Source organism: Silene latifolia, chromosome Y (genome assembly GCF_048544455.1).
Source record: "Silene latifolia isolate original U9 population chromosome Y, ASM4854445v1, whole genome shotgun sequence".
In the NCBI taxonomy this organism is placed as follows: domain Eukaryota; kingdom Viridiplantae; phylum Streptophyta; class Magnoliopsida; order Caryophyllales; family Caryophyllaceae; genus Silene; species Silene latifolia.
The window spans coordinates 414,118,360-414,142,751 of NC_133538.1; positions in this window are offsets into that span (position 1 = coordinate 414,118,360).

The following is a 24,392-nucleotide window of genomic DNA, read 5'->3' on the forward strand; positions in this document are numbered from 1 at the left end:
ATTCCCGGTCGAGTTGCTCCACATGTTGATAATGAAGTCTCGTCTTCAAGATTGTCTTGTTTTAGGAGACTTTTCCCATGTGCGGATGATAGAAGAAAAGCCAACACCGAGTATGCCATCTTTTCGAGAAGAGATCATGACATTTTTAAAGACTTAGAATGTGTAGAAGACATGTCTCTAATGGAAGCAAAGCATTGGTGGGCTACTTATGGTTCCATTTCTCCTAATCTTCAAGGTTTGGCATTCAAGTTGTTAGGCCAACCTTCTTCTTCTTCTTGTAGTGAAAGAAATTGGAGTATCTACAAGTTTATTCACTCTTGTACTAGAAACAGACTTACTCCAAAACGAGCCGAAGACTTAGTAAGAATTCATAATAATTTACGCTTACTTTCTAGAAATAGTGAAGAGTATATCAAGGGAAGAACCAAGATGTGGGATGTTGGTGGAGATGAGCATGATAATCTTGATGAAGTTGGTTGTCTTGATGTGGCTAATCTCTCCCTTGATGAGCCTGACATGGAAATGATGCTCTTTGGTGATGATGGTGAGATTGGTGACTTTGGTGAGTTAGATGATCGTACATCGGGTAATGATGCTTGATGGGGTTTGTAATTTGAAACTTTTCATGCTTTTTATTTATTTTGTAAGACTTTTCATGCTTTGTAATTTGGAACTTTGTTGTTGGTAAGACATTTGATTTTCATGTATAAGACATTTTTATTGGTTGTTTTACGACTTTGTGACCTTTAAATGACCAAAGTTTAGATGTTGGTTGTAATGACGTTTAAATTCCCTTTATTTTAATAGGTATATTAGTTTTTTTTTTTTTGCCGTGTCCCGTGTCCTGAAAAAATCGGAGTGCCGTGTCCCGTGTCCGTGTCGTGTCCGTTTTGGTGCAACCTAGGTAACCATTATACAATATGTTTAATTAAAATTGAAAGAATCTTAAATTAATAACATGTAAGAATACAAATGGTGACTTGGAGTATGTGTATAATATGTTACCATACTATTTAAAAATTTACCATTTTACATTATATTTGATTTGATTTGAACTTGGGCGTTTGTTTGCATGTTTCCAAAAAAATATGGACATAATTTGTAAAATACATTGCCATAAGTCACACACAAAAAATAACAAATTGTTTACATATTTATCCATTATGTTACCAATTTCAATATGGTAACAATTTATTAAAAAGTGATAACATTACTAACATATACAATGTCATATGTAATATACTGATTTAAAAGGTAACATGTTTAAAAGAAGTGCCCCAAAACACAAGTCCGGTTTTACATACAACTTAATTAACAACTGTTTTAACACAACCATCAAGCATGTCTAAAATAAGTGCCTCAAAACACTAAACTACTCTTTTTTGGCACGGCCTCTTTCTTTTGCAGCATCACCCACGGTCTTTTGAACTCTTTTTATTGTCATGCGTGTGTAGCTTTGAATGTACTTGGGATCCTCAGTGGCACGTTCAGGTCCAGTTGTAGACTCATTTGGACAGGAATTATCAAAATATACATTATATCACCACGTTTAGAGAATAATAATGTTACCGCCATAATACAACTGGAAGAATTGGTGACAAACAGTTGAAAACTGGTTACATTTTATAATACTCCACAACTTTACTAAACAGTTCACTATGTTGAGAGTTTAATTTTATATGTTACCATCCGCAGTAATATGTCCGTTAACAATAATCAATAAAACTAAGTTATATCGACAAGTAGCAACAAATATACCCTTTGTAATAGAATATGGAACCACCTCTGTTTAATTAGCAACATTTTCAAAGATATTTGTCACAAAATATATTTCACAAATAGACTTCACAAGTATAAATTGTCACCAGATATATATAATATGTTACCATATATGCATAAGTCAAAATCGGTCACAAACAGTTGATAATTGGTTACATTTTTATACTAATCAAGAACTTTCTTAAGTTGGCCACTCTGTTGACAGTTTAATTCTATATGTTATCATTCTCAGTTATATGTTCATTAATAATGATCAATCAAACTAAGTTATATCCACAAATAATAACAAGTGTCCAAGTCCAAAAACATTATGAACCATATTAAGCTAAGTTGAAATGTAATAGTATATGGAACAAACCAAAATTAAAATACCAAAGAATTTGTAAAAATGAAAATACTAGAATTAAAACACCAAAAACTCCAAATTAACAACAAATCCTATTATGATTTGTATGCACATTCAAGCAAAAATTTCAACTATAATAAAAAAAATTGAACAACAAACTCTACAATGACCACAAAACAACAAACTGAAATCAAAAGTTTTTTGAAATTTAAAATACCTTCCTTGATCTCAACACTTGCCTGAATCGTTTTATATTATTATACTTATATGATAGCTTCTTTGCTACGGTTTTTCTTATAAGAGTTTTAATTATTGTAAGATTGTTCTTTTTTTAGTGATGTTGCAACGAATAAGATGAAAATAAGTTGTGGAATAGTTTTAATTTTATGAATTTTGGAGGTTTCAAAGTGAGAATTAAGAGAGTGTAATTTGGAAAATGTAATCTAAGAGTTTGGTATTTCAAGATGCATAGGAAGTGTAATATAATTGAATAGTTTAATTACAAATTTTAATATTAAATATTGGGAAGGTACATATCAAGTACTACACCTAGCTACCTACTTCTTTCTCTTATCAGCTACTTGTACCTCCTACCCGGTTCATTTCCATATAATGTGGTATGTATCCGACCCGTCTTAACTTTGCGACGGGTATCTCCGTCACAAGCAAGAATTTGTGGATGTTAGATATGACCATCAATTGTCATGTTTTAGAATGGTGTAATTTTTGTATGTTCTTAGAAAATATCGGTCAAAGACAACATTGTTTGATTATAGAAGTTAAATGGGAATGATATAAATGGTACGAGATATGCTGAAATTATTTTGAAGCGGCTTATTTCACTGTTTTTCAATTCTTATTTGCTATGAATAGCACAGGTTCGATACATGTTTAATCACGCCTTTGTGAAAAACTACCTTTTCTTTTATTTTAGTTTGATCATCGGGTAAGGCTACGCACATTTGAACCCCCTTACCCGCTCAGGTCAAGCATGTTCAAGGAACTTGAGTGTGTTGTAATGTTATTGACTTATAATGTTTGTAGTGGTTTTTGGGTGATTTTTTTTATTTGTTGAATCTGGTAGTATGTTTCAAATTGATTGTTTATTAGTATTTGAAACTAAGAGAGCATGATTGGATGGGTGGTTGGGTCAAGTGTGTCTTGGATTTGATCGTGGATTTTTTCTTCATAAAAGACTTCCTACTTTTTCAGTTTTTAATACCTTTCTTCACCATAATCATCTCTTCTTTAACTCCCTGATGTCCTTTTATATTGCTAGAGAGCTTTTTTCGTTTCTTTATTTATGTCAGTGAACGTGTATCGTGGCGTATGAGAAGGCAATGTTCAGTAGATTCTTTCGTATACTTCTATTTCTACCCCCAGATGTCTGTATAAATAGGGCTAGTGTTAATTCTTCATAGTATCATATTTGTGGCTTGCTCGTCCGATATGAACCCTATTGGTGATGATGTCGAGGGATCAGGTTAGTCTTTATTACGGCTAACCTTTGTCCCCGGGCTATAGATGGTTGTACACTTGCATGTACAAAGTACAATTCACTTGGGCAGCTTATTATGACCTATTGTCCAAAGAAAAACACTCTGGCCAATTATATCGAGTTTGATCATTAGGAAAAATGTAGGTGTTTATCTGTGAGTTGTTTCCTTAACTCATTGTGGAACACCCCGAGAGATTGAGAGGGAAATTGTCCCATATCGGGAAATTGCATTTTAAGGGTGTAATTTAAGGAAAAAATTATATAAGGGAGTGAGTAATTTTAAAAAACTAGATTTTAAAAGGGAGTAATTTTTAATTTACTCTTTTATAAATGATGCTCCGTATTCATTTTTCCAAAATCTATTGAATTTTTTTGTTATCTTAAACTCTAATATAAATCATATAAAAGCGTTTTTACACTACACTGACTCTCATATTAGCAAGTTTTGCTTGTGACGGTCACAAGTTTATGAACTCTCACAATTCCTTTTCTTTTTAATATTATTTAAACAGATGTGAGACGAGAGACATCACAAACTTGTAACCGTTACAAGTAAGAATTTGAAATTTTGCCCTTAGATTTTGTATGTTTGCATGCAAAAATATCACAAAAAATCTCAAATTGACAACTCGTTAAGAAACATCACGAGTGCACCAAAAATCATCTATGACTAGTTGATGCCCCGCGCCCTATTAGGCGCGGGACCGCAATTTAGAGAACCGTTTACATGACTATACAGTGGCGTCTCGAAGTGGTTACTAAGTAGCCGTTCTATTGCAACACACGGTCTTGTGTCATTGGATTATTCAGTGTTAGGCAAAATGTTCACCATACATCAGGGAGTATGGCTCGCTGCGTAGCTAAATGTAAAGGAAAAGATATAGTCCATATAGAAATATTACTGAACAGTTTGAGGATTATACGTCTTCCTGCTGAATAAGTTATTTATACAAACATTACAAAATGCACTCGTGCTCGCACCCGACCACAGCCGTTCTAAATATAATAGTAGTGATTAGCAGGCATTTTCTGCCTAAGTTGGCAATCTGTGAGCCAAGGCCTTGTTTACCTTAGAATCCGTGATTGTTACAAAACGTCCCCCAAAAACTGACCTAATTGCACCACTCCCTCTTATTTAGATGAGAGATACATTTCTAAGCACCCACCGTAGCACTTGAGTGTGAGAAAGAGATGTAGATGGTGCGACCTGGATGTAGTACGATGTAGCTTGTACTTGCTTTACCATGTGGGCAAGTCAGTTGTTCCTTTCCTATAAGAAAGACTGTAACACCCCCGGATACCAGGATGCCTTACCAAGGACCATCCCAGTGTATGAAGGTGTTACCATCTCGGTCACCCGAGGTAGTAGATCAAATAGACAATGAAAGAACATTTATATTACATTACTTTAATTCTTTACAACCTAAAATCGAAACTAAATGCCAAGTGATAACTATGACTGCTATAGAGCTCATGCGTCAAGACATCTATGCCGATAGCGTGGTGACTCGATTCCCTCCATGCCCAACAGCAATAAACCACTGTACCTGCTAAGCCAACTGCTCACCATCCCCGAATGGATCACCACAGTTTTGAAAACATAACACAGGGTCAGTTACTGCATAATTAAAATAAGACAAGTGCATAAAGTAACCAGCTGATCATCCTCCAACCCCAGTCTCCCGATCTCACACAGTAACCGACTACACACCGAGGTGTGTAGCCCTGCCAGACTACCCATCGCAACAGGTACCCCACGCTGCCAGTGGGGGACCGCAGCCAATCCCCAGAAATATCCCGCTCCTCAACGAGCGATAACCCTATCCCTTAATGTACACATTCCCTCCTGTGGCGGGTTCCACAGAGAGCAAAACTAGGGCGCGAAACCACTCCCGCAAGTGACTCCACTTAGCCAAGGACGCGCCTCGCGAAGATCACCAACAACCATCACAACACCAACACCAACTCCAATCCAACAACAGCGGATAATCACAACATCAATCGTACAAACAATTACCACATAAACTCAAATAAATTAAACAGTAAACCAAGTAGGGAAACCCTACCTTATCGCCAACCATGAAAATGCATCCACATACAGCCAAGCAAGACTCCGAGATGCATCCTATAATGATAACCACATCCCATTACATAACTACCCCCAACAAGTACTGGCAGAGATAACAAAACAACGACTTACCTAGTAACGCGGGCCGACGGTGACATGGACGACGACCACGCACGCATCCTCCATGCGCAAGCCCCATCCTTCCCATGGTTGAGGTCTAGGCTACATATATGAGAGTGGATTGAGGTAGGGGTGATAGGTAAGAGAGATAGACTAGGGTTAGGGGAAGAGGAACTGTCGAAAATGAGAAAATGAAATAAAACTTGCGAACTTGCGTTTTTATATCGACGCGTCAACAGTAGCCATACTCGGTCGAGTACTCACATACTCGGTCGAGTAATCTCTACTCGGTCGAGTATTCACACTACTCGACCGAGTAGTCCCTACTAGGTCGAGTAGACACTCTCATACGGTAGCTATCCTCACCTAGCCTCTCACCTATCTCCCCCCAATGTCTTTCTTGGTCAAAGGGTCGGTCAAAATAGTCCTTAAACATTGTGGGTATTAAAGTGTTCCCCCCTTAAAAGGAACTTCGTCCCCGAAGTTCAGCCCACACATCTCAACAACGAGGTTAACCACCTCAACCACCACAAGACACTCAATTCTAACTACCACGATTACGAAACTCACGATCCTAGTAAGCATATATATATATATATATATATATATATATATATATATATATATATATATATATATATATATATATAGCATTCAATTCTAAATCTCTTGTCAATTATCACCATTTTTAGCTCATTACACAACGTCGGAAAGATGAACATAGAAGACAGGCATATAAGTAAAGAAGGCTAAACACTCAAAAACTTTGTTTTAACTTTTGTTTATATGGACTTTTGTATCGCGATATGTTATCTACCCCTTTAAAAAGGAACTTCGTCCCTGAAGTTCATTACACCCAATAACTACGACTAACTGAAACCAGACAACTACTATAAGGCATATACTTGATGCACGACCACACACACCTACACTCATAGTCAACAATTCACTTACGAATATTAAGCAATGAAAAGATGTGCATACCCTACTTAAAGAACTACACAAGCATAGAAGGCCATGATACTATTGCCATCACAAACACAATCACGCAACGTATCACCGTTACCGCTATACCTGAAAATTGTCTCTAAGTTGTATTTAGAAGTACAAGGTACTCTATACCGGGATGTGAAGACAATAGCCAAGATAACATGGTACACCCAAGACTCAAGGATTAAACATATGAGGCTAAAACGATTTGCAACACTATAAAACGCAATACCCTGACACTCGGCCGAGTATGAGAGATCACTCGGTCGAGTAAGCTCTAGTCGGTCGAGTATAAGAGTCTACTCAGCCGAGTAAGCTCTACTCAGTCGAGTATTCTTTATACTCGGTCGAGTTTTCACGGGCAGAGAGCGATTCCAGCAATGAAACACAATTCACCCACAAACTAACCTCCAACAAATCATGATTGCCATACTGAAGTGCATGTCCAAGGTTACCAAATCACAACCATAGTATATGAAAACAAGTAACGGCCTTAAGGCCAAGTATAGTCATCCGAAATAAAAGAGTACAATAAGAAACGGTAAATATCCATCCACAACTGAAACAAGTCTAGAAATACAAGGAAATCACTCATATGGACCCTCCTCCATCTCATAACCACCGCCTGCACCTGATGCTCCGGCTCCCAAGGTACTAGCTCCCTGATAACCTGCTGCTGAGTAATATCCTCCACCTAGCTGACTGCCATAGTTAGCTCCCCACGGTCCCGCAAGGCAGCCAAACTCCGCCTCCTCTGGTGGCCTCCAAAAGCTGGGGTCGACTCCATAGCTATGGAAGATACCTGTGTCCACTCCGGGTCCTCTCCACCAAACAGGCTATGCCAGCTCAGTCCCTATGCCCTGATTAAGGGCCATCTCATGCATGTTGCGGAGCACCAAGGTGGTGGAGATCCGCTCAGTCAAGTCACTCTCCTGCATCCTGGGATCATGCACTGTGGGATAGGGCGAGTACTGCTGTGGGTAGTAGCTCGGCATGGAGTAAGAGGGCTTAGTCTCAACCGGGTCCACCCTAGGCTGTCTAGCCCTACGACGTTCACGAGGTGGGGGAGGAGCCTGTTGTCCCTCAGGCACTGAGGTAGGCTCTGATAGGTCCAAAAGGATGGTGGGATCAATCAAGTAGTACTACGGTCCAGGTCTAATCACCCCACCTACGGGCTCCCACTAAGCTAAGTGGTCAACAACGGAAAGGCGTGCAAGGTCAGGAAGTACCATCCACATAGATCCTCTCACTCTCCAAGCATAAGACCCATCGGCCATCTTTCTCAACCACCTGTTGTTACACTAATACGCGTTCATGGTCGGTACGACCCCAAATAGCTCGTCCTCCGATGGAGGTGGAGCCTCAAAATGAGTCAGGCGCTGGGTTAAACGGGTCACTATGGCCCCGTAAGCGATGTGACGGTTCGGGGACTGTGCCATATGATCCAAGCTAGCACAAACCACCCTCGGAGCGCTATAGTAAAAGGGCTTCCTACGGTGCAGGTTCTGGTAAGACATCAACAACATAACCTCATGGGAATTAAGTTTGCTCACATCATCTCTCGAGTACAACAGACAAGTCATCATCCTAAGGAACATACGGAGGGACACATGCTGAACATCATTGATCAGTATAGCACTAGCACTAGGAGCAGGTCGGCCGGTCAGATAAGGAAGATAAAGAGGTGCACCACTATTCTTAGCCACGTCACTAAGATACCCTGTCCCCTCTGTCTCTAGGCCCAGGTGGCCAGCAAACTCATCCAAAGTCAACTCATGGTCCTCATTCATGAGGCGGAAGGAGACAATTTTCTCCTTCGCATCATAAACAAACGAGCTCATAAACTCCAAGGTCAAATGAGAGTAAGACTTCTTTCGTAGGTGATACAACCCCTCCATTCCCAAGTCTCAAAGATATGAGTTATGTCTCCCTTAATCCCCAAGATATCCAAAATATCGGGGTTCACACACCGAGTAGGTCGGAAAGGACGACTCATCAAAGCTATGAAGGCCTTACGTTGCTTGAAATCGGAAAAGATTACCGATGGATAAGCTTCCACCGGTGTAACAATAGGTCCTTGAATGGACTGACCTATCTCAAATTGAACATTGGCACGGGTCCTCTTGTTTGCGTTGGCTCTTGTTTTCGGCATACTGCAGAAAGATAGGTTTTAACAAGGATAATCTAACCAGAAAATAGCCATGGATGAACTGTTTTTCGGAATGTATACAATTTTGAGATGAACTTTTAAGACGGATTTTTTTTTCTCACAAAACAAAAGGTATTTTAAATCAAAAGAGTCATTTTATCCTTCAATAATCCTTGAAAGAGTGTCTTAAAACAATAGAAAGGCCAAAAATTCGACCTAGGCAAAACCCTAGAAAGTTTTGTATCACACAAGAAGCGATTTAAGTCATGAAATTGAGTTTGTGACAGCATAGACTAGATTTGAGTAGTAACTAAACTCAAGATATCATAAGAGAAGCATAAATTTCAGTTTACACATGGTAGGAATTCGGATTGAGCAAGTGTATACCATAATTTGAAGAACAAATGAAAGGAATTAATTAGAAACATTACCTTAAAGGAAGTTTTGGCAAGCAAAGAGAGAAATCCACAAACAATCACCAAGAAATCACTCAAAACTTGAGAGAGAAGTGTTATGAAGTTTTTAGTAGAGGAAAGGAATGGAGTTGGAGGCGGAAAAGAGAAAGAAAAAGGAGTTATAGGGTTTTTCGAGTAACTCGGATGAAACACGATAAAACCGTACTCGGTCGAGTATTGGGCTTACTCGGCCGAGTATGCACTACTCGGTCGAGTATTCTGAATGCTCGGTTGAGTGTTTGAGATTAGTAGCGATTTGCAATCTAACAAAATGGGCACTCGATCGAGTGCTACTATACTCGGCCGAGTGTGGCCTACTCGGTCGAGTATGAGTCTATACTCGGTCGAGTCTTACAGAACAGAAACGAAATTTCGAAATTATTGAACCTGCAAAACCAGTAACAACGTTCAGAGTTCCGTGATATGTGTATTTTATATAGGTATTTTGTACTTTATTTGCACGCATTTCTATGCATTTTGTGCAGTTTTTACCTACATATGTCCCCCAAATTGGCTACTTTGGTTTGTCTTGTATTATTTGCAGGTATAAACTGAAAAGGAGCATAATCAAGCCTAAAACATGTCCCTATGCATACATTTAGGAGATGAGTTGAGTCGGAGCTTGCAAACTACTATTTTGAGATGCGCAAAGAAGTAAGATAGCAAGGCGAGCAAAGGAAGAACTTCAAATTACTTATGCCTATTTTGAAGAGTCATATCTCGAGTTATACAACTGATTTTCAGAATATTCCAATTGGAGATGAAAGCTTGCCCTCTTAGCTTTCCAACGCCACCGGAAACTCCCTGTTTTCCGAAGTAACGAAGAAATGGCAGCCGTTTGAAGTGCAGTGCGCGAAGTAGGAATTGTGCGCTGGAAAGTACTCGATCGAGTACAATTGTGTTTGATGGACTCCTTTTTCTAGTCGATAATGTAGTGCCTATTTAATAAGTGCTCGATCTAGTGCCTAAAGTACTCGATCGAGAGGTTTTAGCTTGGTCTTGCTCGATCGAGTGATATAAAAGTCCTCGATCGAGTATTTAGCTATTATACTCGGGATTTTTAGTCCGTGATTAGGTTTATATTTGTAAAATCTCGCTTCCCTATATAAAGGAAGTCGGGATTAGGTCATAATTATCTTGGACGCTGTTCCTCGACATTTGATAGATTACTCTTTTCCCTTTTTCACTGTTAAATACTACTTTCTCTCTTCTTCTCCCCCTGATACCTTTTCACATTATTTTTCCTCTGTTACTGCTGCTACTTTATTTCCTCTCCTTTTCCGGATTTACTGTAACTTTCTCTCTTTCCCTTTTCTCCTTTATTTATGTTTATGTTTATTTCTCTCTTTATTTTTGTTCTTCCCTTTATTATGTCTAGCTAATTCTCACTGCTAGGATTAGGGGAGTCGATGATTATTGTTAATTGTTAATTAGTTTGCAGATCTGTCATTGTTATTATGTCTCTGTTGTTTATCATTGCTTAAATTGTATCCTGCTAGTTGAGTCGACGCAATTAGCTTATTTAACATTGGTAAGCCTTGACCTAGACCGGAAGGTTGGAAGGGGTGAGACCTGCAGTGAGCATTAAGGCACTTTAGTGAGGGCGGAAGCTAAGCTATTAGTGTTTTAGGGCGAATTGAGACCGGAAGGAGATATTCGTTGCCCCTTAGACCGATACAACCGACTAATCTGTGACTTTAGCTACAATTGACCGATGATCATTCACGACCTGACATCCTAGTTCCCTTTTCTTATTGTTAATCTCTCTTTTTATTTCCTCTTGCCTTAATTTCGTTAGTTTAATTAAATCAATTCAAACCTTTACACTGTGACATTAGAAAGATCGAGTAGACAAGTGAATAGTGACCGCCTCCCTGTGGAGATCGACCCTACTTACCGCTGACTTCTGTTAGTAGTACTTAGGTATTTATTTTTGGTACATAACAACTGTATCAAATTTTGGCGCCGTTGCCGGGGAGGCAACTATTTTATTTGCTTGTTTTATTTCTGTCTGTCTTTAGCCTCAAGGAATTTATTCCTTGAGGCATTCTCATCTTTTCCTCTAGTGCTGTTTTAATAGGTCCTACAGGTCCTACCTAGGCAGATCTAGGTAAAAGATCATCAAAGGGAAGGCTTGAGTACCTTTGATCTAGTGCTATGGCCACGGAGAGCAATGATATGTCGTCTTGGTTTGTTTTGGATGACGATTTTGATGAAGACAATGGTTACGGTGAAACTCCCCTTTTCAAAGCCGAGTTGGATGCTTTAGAGACTCTGATTTACGGGATAGAACCCACAAAGGAGGGTAATGAGAAGACAGCTGAGTCAGTGATTGTTCCTAGCAGGGAAGAGGTAATATATTCTTTTGTCAATGATTCCGACTTTGAGAGCAACCCACCTGAGGTAGTTAGCGATAAATTCATTGTTGTTAGTATTAATAGTACGCTATCTCATATTACTCCTATTTTTTCTTCTTCCTATGCTCTACCCCCTCCTAGTTGGACAAGTAATTTAACAGTTTTTCACCATACTTGTCATTGTAAATTTGTTAATCTGAAACGGTACCCTAGATTATTATTAATTGCTCTCGAGCTCCTTTATTTTGTGGATAAATTTAGGAGCTGTCATAGGAAATTTGTTAGGCTTAAACGTTTATACATTTTATTTTCCTATGCTTCTATTCTACTACGGTGCTACTTACAGTTTTGTGTAGCACATGCGCAGCTATTTGATCGGTTGCTGCGCGCTTTGAGCTGTTTTGACCAGGCTAAATTAGAGAGGCCCGAAGAAAAGAAGGTCGAGTTGGGACCTGACTGAAACTAGCGCTACCTGGGAGGCAACCCGGAGATTTATTTCTAGTTGTTTTTTTTCAAACATCTTAGTTTTTGTCGCGTGCTTAATAATTGGTTTTTATAACCATAGACTGTGAACAATTTTGGACTTGGTTTTTAGTCGAAATTTGTAGCCTGCAGGACCATTCGGTCGAGTAATTCTTTTCCTCGATCGAACACTTTGGCAGCTATTTGTACTCGATCGAGTACTAACTTCTCTCGTCGAGTACCATCGGGTAGAATTTGGTTGATTTGCTTCCTGTGACGCTGTTCTGGAGCTATTTAGCGACCTCCCATGTTGCTGGCTGGTTTGGGGAGGTCCCTACTTCGCGTTATCTGTTGAGTTTTCTGCATTTCCACTCTCTCCCTTTAGTTTGCATTTCCTTCCTTATTTTTGGGTACAATGAGGGCATTGTGCGGTTTGGTTAGGGGAGGTTATGCATCCATATCTGTGTCTGCATGTTGTTTTTATTGTATTTTTGTTATCACGTTTATTTTTTTTTTTGTATGCATTGTTGTTTAATTTTTATAAAATTCAAAAACCTCATAAAAAAAATTGATAAAAATCTCAAAAAATTCACGTTTATTTTTGCATATAGGTTGAGTCGGAACGGTAGATTTCCGTGATGATACTGCACATTAACTTGTCATTTTTACTTAAGCCTTGCATCTAATTGATAGTTATTAGCTGAGTCCCGTGCATATCTACGAGTTAATGTCAAAAATTAAGCTGACTGTGTAGACTTGACCTGATAATTTGGCAACCTACTTTACAATTTCTGAGATTTAGAGCCATAACTGGTGATATCCATGACCAGTTTGCATAGGAATTGAGAGTAGTACTCCTTGCATAGCATGTTTATCATTTTTGCACATTTATGACATTCGATTTCTCGTTAAATGCATACATTCGGGTTTGTGGTCGGTGTCACATGCAGGGAGGCGCTTGCAAATTTCCCTTTTTACATTTTTCACCCATTTAGCTCCACTTAAGCCAAATTTAGCTTTTCTGACCCATTAGCTACACCCAAAACTAAGCCTGCCCAGTCAAGCTAGTTTAGTGTGTCTTTGTGATATGTTGATCCGAGTTTGGCTCGTTTTTGTTGTTTGGAGTTGGGGAAAAAGGAGGAAGGATGAAAAATGAAAAAAAAAACTGAAAAAAGACATGAAAAAGAAGAAAAGAGAAAACGTGTGAAGAAAAAAAAGAAAAAGAAAAAAAATTGAAAAAAAATGAAATCACACGTAATGCAGTGACAAGCAGAGGAAGAAAAGTTGAAAATATTGAGCTGGTTTGATTAAGAGACCGTCTGTGTTTACTTTTATCTTGTGACGGTCTACTCCTTGTTCTTATTTATACATTTTTTTTAGGAGATAGTGTATTGGGTAGTGAGATGTGTGCCAATGAAGGGCACATGTACCTTATTTTCTAGACAATTGAGATTTGGATGGTCCTATATGGGTTCTGGAACTAGCTTGACGCTTTACCTCCACACTACCATAATCTGTTTTGCCTTTTCTCACTTGTAACCTCACTTTCCCATATCATTTGTAAGCCCTCGGCTGTGACGGACATTGTTGGTTGGAATGTATGTATAGTACTTGAATCGTCTATCATTTTTGTTGCATGCATGTTATTGAAGGAAAAGTAGATCTATATACTTAACATATTCATATATGTTATAATTTAATTTGTCATAAAATTAACTAATGATCTTATGCATGCAAACTATTAAACAAAATAAGGAAGAAACATTGTTCTTACATTGTGATTTTCGGTTTAATGGGCACAAGAGAGATCACCTTTCTCTCTTGTTCTTGAGCTTTCCCTTTTGGATGAACTAAGGCCCAAGTGTAGGATCTCTCCCAAAGTTTTATACCCAAGGCTCACTCTTAATTAAAATTAATATTATAGATACTAGTACAATATTAATCTTGTATGAAATTGACCCAAAATAATTTGGTATTTGTCTCTCTAAAACCGGTTAGAGGAGAAGAGGAAGGAAGAATATTTTTTATCTCTCTAAAATATTTTTATGAGATGAATGAATGAATAATCAATAATCTTATTGAGTATAAGGTAAAAAGGAGAGGAAAAACCAATTGGTTTTTGCCTCTAGAAAACCGGGTGGGAGAGAGGGCAAAGGGGAGCCAATGCATGCATAAATTGTTCTTTACAATGAGCATTAGGTTTGCATGGCTTGTGACTAGGGTAATCATCATGCCCTCCACTAATATAATCAACATATAATTGCTTAATCCTCACCTAATTTTCGGTCCATATGGATAATATGGAATCCATATTATTTTTGTCAATTTATCAATTTGTCACATGTCATATGTAACATAAATTTGTTATGTATTTTTAACATATTAAAAATCAACGTATTAATAAAAATACGTCATATGCAAAAATCGACTTAGTAATTCATAATTACTTGTACCAAAATTATTTACCAATTTATAAATCGTATTTATAATAATTCATTCAAATTTAATTGTTTCCTTAAACAATAATTTCATCTGAGTAATGATACAATTCGATTACTCAGACCGTATCTCATTTAATCAAATTTCAATGTGATACGTAAATTTTACTTCCAAAATCGTCCGTCAATTTTCAAGTAATTTAATTGACTCGTAACGTTATACGATTAAGTAAATGATCAATTAAGAGTGTTGCCCTATAGGTATGACCTAGGGGATCAACTGATCACCACCGTCGCACGACAGTAATGTCAAACTCTAGTCAGCCAATCATTACCGATATATGTTGATCAGTTGACAGTAAAAATACTTCCCAATTGTATTCTTTATAATAAGATTTAAACATGTGATCATCATGATCAACAGTCGTGATCGCATTATTGTCGGAGGACACATATTCCAACAATCTCCCACTTGTCCTCGACAAGTGTGCGTCACCAATTCTCTTGTCCTATTACTATCTCCCACTCAATGCAAGGTGTCTTTCAGGTCGTACTTGCAAGTGATCATATCGAGAGTGGTTTCCTCGATCTGGAGAATAACTGATTGACCGGATTTATCCATCATAGATACCTTCCGAGCGTGGCCACGCATTTCCAGTTCATTACTCCTCGAGTGGCCCTGAGATATTGTTATAACCCTGACTAGGGGTGGACAATTCTTATCGCACTCATTCCCTTCGACTAGCCACAGCCATCATAACCCAAAATATGCCCATTTGACCCCATTTACGAAGGTCGTAGTAACATAAATCAAAGTTAATCTGAAACTATGCCATCTTAGGTGAATATTCTTTAGTAAAAAGAATCGACTCATTCGAATACTATAGTAGCTCTCGCCACGACCAGGCTATATAAATTTGCCAGAACTCTATAAGCGGTCATTAGGCCCGACAAAATGTTCCTAACAGTCTGCCTATGTGATCGACTAGTCATCTCACATGACTCTATGGCACTTGAACTTGCCATCAATCGCATCACACTCTAGTCACTTCGAGACGTCACCTCATGTAAGTAACTATGGGCAAATACAATGTTAATCCATGTTCACTTTAAAGGGGTTCAATTTTCTCCACAACCCGTTTGGACATAACAATGTACAAGGTGAGTTAATAATAACTCAAATGACAAATGTCAACATCACACTCGGGTAGTCAATACCATATTACAACCTTGTGATGTATATCGTAAGTGTAAACACTTATTGATTGCAATAGAAGTTTAACATGCCATGTGCCCATGTGTTCAAACTTCTTATAATCGCATTTTCCTTTACATTCATGTTCTCTCTCATAGCATGAATCTTACCAAGTACACATCAAGGTTCCCGACCTCGGTTTTGGTTCTTTATCTCGGAAGAACTTTCTTATCGATTATCACATAACGAACGAATTTGTGGTGAATGATATAACTTGTACTGATCAAGTACTCCATCCACACACAATGCACTAGGTATATGTTTTGCAGAGTCTTACAACAATTTGTCAAGACGATTGGTCTAGCACTTCTCACAAGTCCTAGCATAGTTAGGAAAGATTAGTTTTGAGTAACTTCTTATTCAACTAAGTATCTTTCCAAAACTTCTTATTTCTCTTTCTAGGCTTGAAAGATTTAGGATTCTCATAAATCCTTACATGTGCTCGGATTTTCATTAATATGCGCAACCTCTTGACACATATGAGAGCATTCTGACAAACACCGAAATCGCTCATCGGATTCTACTTGAGAATTCATGACGTTTCTATTGTGGCTTACCAATGAATCATCATGCTCTTATGCATATGATTCACTATTGGACATGTGCATGATTATTCTAATGGCGGAAACATTAGTTACTAATAATCATGAGATCAACCATTGATAGGTTCAATGAACGACCATGACTGCTAATGGCAATTCCATTTTCATCTATATGAATAACCTATGTGTATGTTGATATGATGTGTATTTCTTAATACTAATCCAATATTTCTTGTCGTAATTGTATTCATCATAGTCCAAATTCATCCAGAATTGAATACTCAAAACTTCCTCTGTGAATGAAGGTGTTAGCTCGTCATTCTTTAATGAGTGGTGAGTTGTAAACATTCAAAGGATGATAGCTCCCACTAAATTCCATGTCTTCACATGATAATTTCCTAACTCCCACTCAGTTCCACATATTTCGAAATTGACTTCTCAATCGAAACTTTTCAAGAATTGAAATATAAATTGCATTGCCAAGTTATTAAGATAAAACCATATATGTTCCCATCATATCCCTTCAAAATACCTATTTCGAAGAGGTCTCTTTTTAACCTTACGGAAAGAGATTTTAAATCTCTAACACACTCATGTCATAATGATGTGTAGCAATGTCATTATTCAAATATAAATAATATCTAGAACACGTCCTTCGAAATACCCTTTCGGAAGGAGGTTTAACCATTTCATAATGAGGTTAAGCAATGACATTTGCGTGGTTAAAACTTGGCCATTGAAGATATCGGTATATCAATCTTTGCAACTCGATCATAACTAGTATGTTACTATGATTCATTTAGGCTCTTAAGTAAATCTCAAGGTGGAAACTATTGGTCAAAATTTATCATATAGAACTTAGTCAAAAACTTGTTAAGACTTTATATTAGTCATTTTTCTTCCAAAACTTTCTTTTGGTCTCCTCGTGTAGTTATCATAAGAATATGTTCTTTCGATTACTTCACTTGGTCCTTTTTGTCATATAGAACTTACTTGAGACCATAGATCTCATCTATTCGGTATACTTATGTAAATAGATATACCTTCATTCAAATCATTCTCTCTTGCGTAGATCTTCATTTACACAAGTACACAATTTTTATCTTGTCTCGTGTGTTGTGTCCTCATTTTTCTCCCACTCTATCTTTAGAATAAATACACTATAGATTCAAAGATAGCATATGAGACACAAATAATGATTTGAAGTATAAGGAGAAATATCTCATAGATTGACTAATAGTTTAAGATTTCATATGTGTACTTGGTGATTGACATTCCTTTAAGAGAGTTCATAGACTCAAAATCGCTTTATAAATGATCATACACAAGCCTTAAGCATGTGGACATATAATGAAACCCGTCATTATATTTGTCTATTAGATCACTTTAAGTTATATGTTTCTAAGAACAAGCATTTAAACATGAATTTTAGAACAAAAGGATAAAATGATTAAACGGGTGACTTGGGTTGCAAACCAAGTCACCATTATCCAAATATAACCCATTATCCAAAATACTTTTCCATGTCGAACACGGAAACTTAAGGTTCTAAAATCCAAAACATAATTTAAAATAAGACAATGAAAAGCAAAGCTCCATGAAAGCTATCCCTAGCTTCTTGATGGTTTCTCATGCTTGCTTTTCCTTTCCCTTGTCTTTGCTTGGTGGAGGCCCTATTTACAATAAAAAGGGAGATACATTATCACAACTTTGCATCATAATACCATAGTTGAATTAGAAACATAAAAGAAGGATAGTCATTTACCTACTGGAGTGATCTTTCCAGCCTTAATATAACCAAGGTATTTGGAACAATTTCTTTTCCAATGTGCCATACCATTACAATAATGGCATTTATCAAGAGGACCCTTCTTGATTTTTGAAGTGCTAGCTTCACAAGTCTTGGCTTTGGTGAATGTGGGAGTTTGCTTCTTACCCTTCCTCCCATTCTTCTTGAACTTCCCCTTACTCTTAGTGCTTATGTTAAGCACATCTTTTGGAGGGTTCACATTTAACCCCATGTCCCTCTCGGCTTGCACAACTAACTTGTGCAATTCTTCAAGAGACACATCCTTGTCTTGCATGTTAAAATTCACCCGGAATTGAACATACGCTTTCACTTTGGACAAGGAGTGTAGAATCCTATCTACAATGAGTTCTTTGGGGATTTCAACCTTTTGAATTTTCAAGGTCTCGACAAGCTCCATGAGTTTGAGCACATGAGGGCTAACCTTTTGGCCCTCTTTGAAGTCGAGATCAAAGAATGCCGCGGCCGCCTCATATTGGACGATCCGCGGAGTTTGTGAAAACATTGTCACAAGCTTTGAGTAAATCTCATTAGCATTGCCCATTTTAAAGGCTCTCCTTTGGAGATCCGCCTCCATCGCAAATATTAAGACATTTTTCATTGCGGCGGACTCCTTTTGGTAAGCCTCATATGCTTCCCTAGTGGCGGCGGTCGACCTAGTAGTAGGTTCGGGTGGAGAGGCCTCGGTAAGGTAACGAAGCTTGTCGTCACCTTGGGCGGCCAATTTGAATTGGGCATCCCAATCGGAGAAATTTGACCCATTCTTTTCAAGTTTACATCGATCCATGAAGGATCGGAGCCATGAAGTATTAGCGAGAGGTGTGGCGTTTGGTGTTGGTGTTGCCATTTGTAATGAGGAAAAAGAAGTGGTCTACAAAACAAAATATAAGGAGTAAAACAAATGTCGTTTTAATAATAATACTCGTAAAAATGTATGATTTAAACAGTTTTATGCATTTTTCTAGTGACCTCTACCCAACTAGATAAATGATTCCAAGACCCAAATTCATATTAACTTGGGCACGGTGTGGCCAATGAAACCCTTATCAATATAACTTGGTGGATTAACGTTTAATCGATTCTACTTTTAGAACTCTTGGTCGATAATATTACATTAACATATATCTTTAGCCCAAAACACATTCAACAAGGGGACGGTGTGGCCGATAAAACCCTCATTGAAAAAATTTTGTTGAATTCAATCCAAATTTCGAATAAATGTGTCCATGATCCAAACCCATATTTAACTTGGGCACGGTGTGGCCGATGAAACCCTTATCAACATGAATTCGGTGGATAGACATTTATCACCCACTTCCCCTACGTAACTAGGTTTGTACCCCGGTGTGGCCGAGTGCACTCCCTCACGAAATAGGTTTTCATGGTTTCTACTCTTTGGTAAGGCTATGTCTCAATTGATTGTTTTAGCGAGAGGTCATGTCAATTTATTATCTATCACGTTTTAAGTGAACTAAAGCGATGAACTACGATAATTTTAATTGACACGGTCGATAAACTCGATAAAATAAGGATGCATGATTTAGTTATGGCGATTTAGCGATGCATGTGACATAAAATAAAATGCAAGCATAAAATAAATAAATCCTAGTATGGCCTTCCTAAAATAGAAAAACTATTTAACTATTACATATTCGGAAACCAACTCCATTGGTCCCTTGAACTTCGGTTGTGACACGCATCTCGAGGTAACACCGTCTTTATGTATCGCCATTCTTGAAGAAATCCGTCTTTGGGAACTCCGGAATGAATAAAATTACATAATAAATTACATAATTTCCTATTATACATTTGTAACTAAAATAAAATAAATCTATTAAATTACAAAACGGTGATACGCGATCACAATAAAATTACAACCGAATCGATATTCCCATACATTTCGGGAAATACCAATTAAAATCTAAGGCCATACTAAGTAAAATTACATAATTCAAAAATTACATAAAATAAATTACGACAATCATAAAGAAAATGCAGCATTATAATATGTATGACCATGCCCAATTTTTATGCTAAATCGCCTTTAATTAGCCAATATCGTATATTACTCGGTTTTTACGGATTTGCGTGATTTCAACATTTTATAATCACAAAAATTACATAAATTCATATTTATGCATAAGTTAATTACCCCAACCTCTTAGGAGTCAAAATTTAGTCTTCACTAATAATTTGACCATAATTAACTCATATTTATAAAATTGTTCATTAATGGACTAAAAATTACAAAAATAAGCTATAAACTTCAAATAAATCACAAAATTTCAAATAAATTTGAAATTTGAAATTTAAACTCATGAACATTCTGGAAAAATACCATGACACTCATAATGTTCAAAACTTAGGTTAAAAATTTCGAAATTTTTCCGGAAAAACAATGTTGCGGTTTATCGGTTTTAACTAAAATAATCATAAAAACATGGGAAAAATTATGTTCATCAACTTTTCAATTTTAGATCTGAAAAATATAATAAAATGTAACATTGGACGTTTTTCCTTAGTCATAGATTATGTTTTATTAATTTTTTTCACTAATAATGTCACTATTTATGCTATTTTTCTTCAAAAATCCATAAATCATGCAAAAAGACTTCATTATAGCCCATTATTTTACATACATCTTGTAAAATTGCATGTGACAACATATTAATTTTCTATGACCATATTCGAAATTTATCTTATATTAACCTATTTTTCACCTAAATCCGAATTTAATAATGAAAAATCCATTTTTCGAGCATAACAAGTCCAAAAATTATGAAAATTTACAGGTTATATTTAACCAAAATATCCTAAAACATTTTAGGACCAGAAATTTTAACATGCATGAATTAATTTCATGATATATCATAATAACACAAAATTTACAAGTTTTATATGTTAATCTTTATAACTCGGAAATACTTTTAACCGATTTGCATGCAAACAACCATGGCTCTTGAAACCGATTGAAGGAAAAGAAGATCTATATACTTAACATATTCATATATGTTATAATTTAATTTGTCATAAAATTAACTAATGATCTTATGCATGCAAACTATTAAACAAAATAAGGAAGAAACATTGTTATTACATTGTGATTTTCGGTTTAATGGGCACAAGAGAGATCACCTTTCTCTCTTGTTCTTAAGCTTTCCCTTTTGGATGAACTAAGACCCAAGTGTAGGATCTCTCCCAAAGTTTTATACCCAAGGCTCACTCTTAATTAAAATTAATATTATAGATACTAGTACAATATTAATCTTGTATGAAATTGACCCAAAATAATTTGGTATTTGTCTCTCTAAAACCGGTTAGAGGAGAAGAGGAAGGAAGAATATTTTTTATCTCTCTAAAATATTTTTATGAGATGAATGAATGAATAATCAATAATCTTATTGAGTATAAGGTAAAAAGGAGAGGAAAAACCAATTGGTTTTTGCCTCTAGAAAACCGGGTGGGAGAGAGGGCAAAGGGGAGCCAATGCATGCATAAATTGTTCTTTACAATGAGCATTAGGTTTGCATGGCTAGTGACTAGGGTAATCATCATGCCCTCCACTAATATAATCAATATATAATTAGCTTAATCCTCACCTAATTTTCGGTCCATATGGATAATATGGAATCCATATTATTTTTGTCAATTTATCAATTTGTCACATGTCATATGTAACATAAATTTGTTATGTATTTTTAACATATTAAAAATCAACGTATTAATAAAAATGTCATATGCAAAAATCGACTTAGTAATTCATAATTACTTGTACCAAAATAATTTACCAATTTATAAATCGTATTTATAATAATTCATTCAAATTTAATTGTTTCCTTAAACAATAATTTCATCTGAGTAATGATACAATTCGATTACTCAGACCGTATCTCATTTTATTAAATTTCAATGTGATACGTAAATTTTACTTCCAAAATCGTCCGTCAATTTTCAAGTAATTTAATTAACTCGTAACGTTATACGATTAATTAAATGATCAATTAAGAGTGTTGCCCTATAGGTATGACCTAGGGGATCAACTGATCACCACCGTCGCACGACAGTAATGTCAAACTCTAGTCAGCCAATCATTACTGATATATGTTGATCAGTTCACAGTAAAAATACTTCATAATTGTATTCTTTATAATGAGATTTAAACATGTGATCATCATGATCAACAGTCGTGATCGCATTATTGTCGGAGGACACATATTCCAACAATTATGTAGGTCGCAGTTTAGGTGAGTGACTGTGTTCTCTTTCTCTCTTACATACATATTCACCCTTTGCTTTATGAGAGAAGAGTGACCACGTGAGAGTCCGATTTTGTTGGTCTTGCAAGGTCGATAGGTCAGCCTTGTTTATAGACATCTTATAACTCGTTTGCGTATTGACTGTTATGGCTATGACTATTAATTTTTGACTGCATTAAATTGGTTTAAGTAGACAAGTTATAGCTAGCTCTGAGCTTTCTTTTTCCGTTCCGTTAGTTTGCATTTAATTTGCTTGGGGACAAGCAAAGGTTTAGTTTGGGGAGATTTGATTCGTGTATTTTATATAGGTATTTTGTACTTTATTTGCATGCATTTCTATGCATTTTGTGTAGTTTTTACCTACATATGTCCCCCAAATTGGCTACTTTTGTTTGTCTTGTATTATTTGCAGGTATAAACCAGAAATGAGCATAATCAAGCCTAAAATGTGTCCCTATGCATGCATTTAGGAGATAAGTTGAGTCGGAGCTTGCAAACTACTATTTTGAGATGCGCAAAGGAGTAAGATAGCTAGGCGAGCAAAGGAAAAACTTCAAATTACTTGTGCCTACTTTGAAGAGCCATATCTCGAGTTCTACAACTTATTTTCAGGAGATTCTAATTGGAGATGAAAGCTTGCCCTCCTAGCTTTCCAACTCCACCAGAAACACCCTATTTTCCCAAGTAACGAAGAAATGGCAGCCGTTTGAAGTTCAGTGTGCGAAGCAGGAATTGTGCGCTGGAAAGTACTCGATCGAGTACAATTGTGTTCGATCGACTCCTTTTTCTAGTCGATCGAGTAGTGCCTATTTAATAAGTGCTCGATCGAGTACCTAAACTACTCGATCGACAGGTTTTATCTTGGTTTTGCTCGATCGAGTGATATAATAGTCCTCGATCGAGTATTTAGCTATTATACTCGGGATTTTTAGTCCGTGATTAGGTTTATGTTTGTAAAATCTCGCTTCCCTATATAAAGGAGGTCGGGATTAGGTCATAATTATCTTGGACACTGTTCCTTGACATCTGATACATTACTCTTTTCCCCTTTTCACTGTTAAATACTACCTTCTCTCTTCTTCTCCCCCTGATACCTTTTCACATTATTTTTCCTCTGTTACTGCTGCTACTTTATTTCCTCTCCTTTTCCGGATTTACTGTAACTTTCTCTCTTTCCCTTTTCTCCTTTATTTATGTTTATGTTTATTTCTCTCTTTATTTTTGTTCTTCCCTTTATTATGTCTAGCTAATTCTCTCTGCTAGGATTAGGGGAGTCGATGATTATTGTTAATTGTTAATTGTTAATTAGTTTGCAGATCTGTCATTGTTATTATGTCTCTGTTGTTTATCATTGCTTAAATTGTATCCTGCTAGTTGAGTCGACGTAATTAGCTTATTTAACATTGGTAAGCCTTGACCTAGACCGGAAGGTTGGAAGGGGTGAGACCTGCAATGAGTATTAGGGCACTTTAGTGAGGGCGGAAGCTAAGCTATTACTGTTTTAGGGCGAATTGAGACCGGAAGGAGATATTCGTTGCCCCTTAGACCGATAAAACTGACTAATCTGTGACCATAGCTGCAAATGACCGATGATCATTGACGACCCGACATCCTAGTTCCCTTTTCTTATTGTTAATCTCTCTTTTTATTTCCTCTTGCCTTAATCTCGTTAGTTTAATTAAATCAATTCAAACCTCTACACTGTGACATTAGACAGATCGAATAGACAAGTGAATAGTGACCGCCTCCCTGTGGAGATCGACCTTACTTATCGCTGACTTCTGTTAGTAGTACTTAGGTATTTATTTTTGGTACATAATGACCGTATCATTCCGTGCAATCGGGCTCGTCACCGTTAGAACTTAATTCT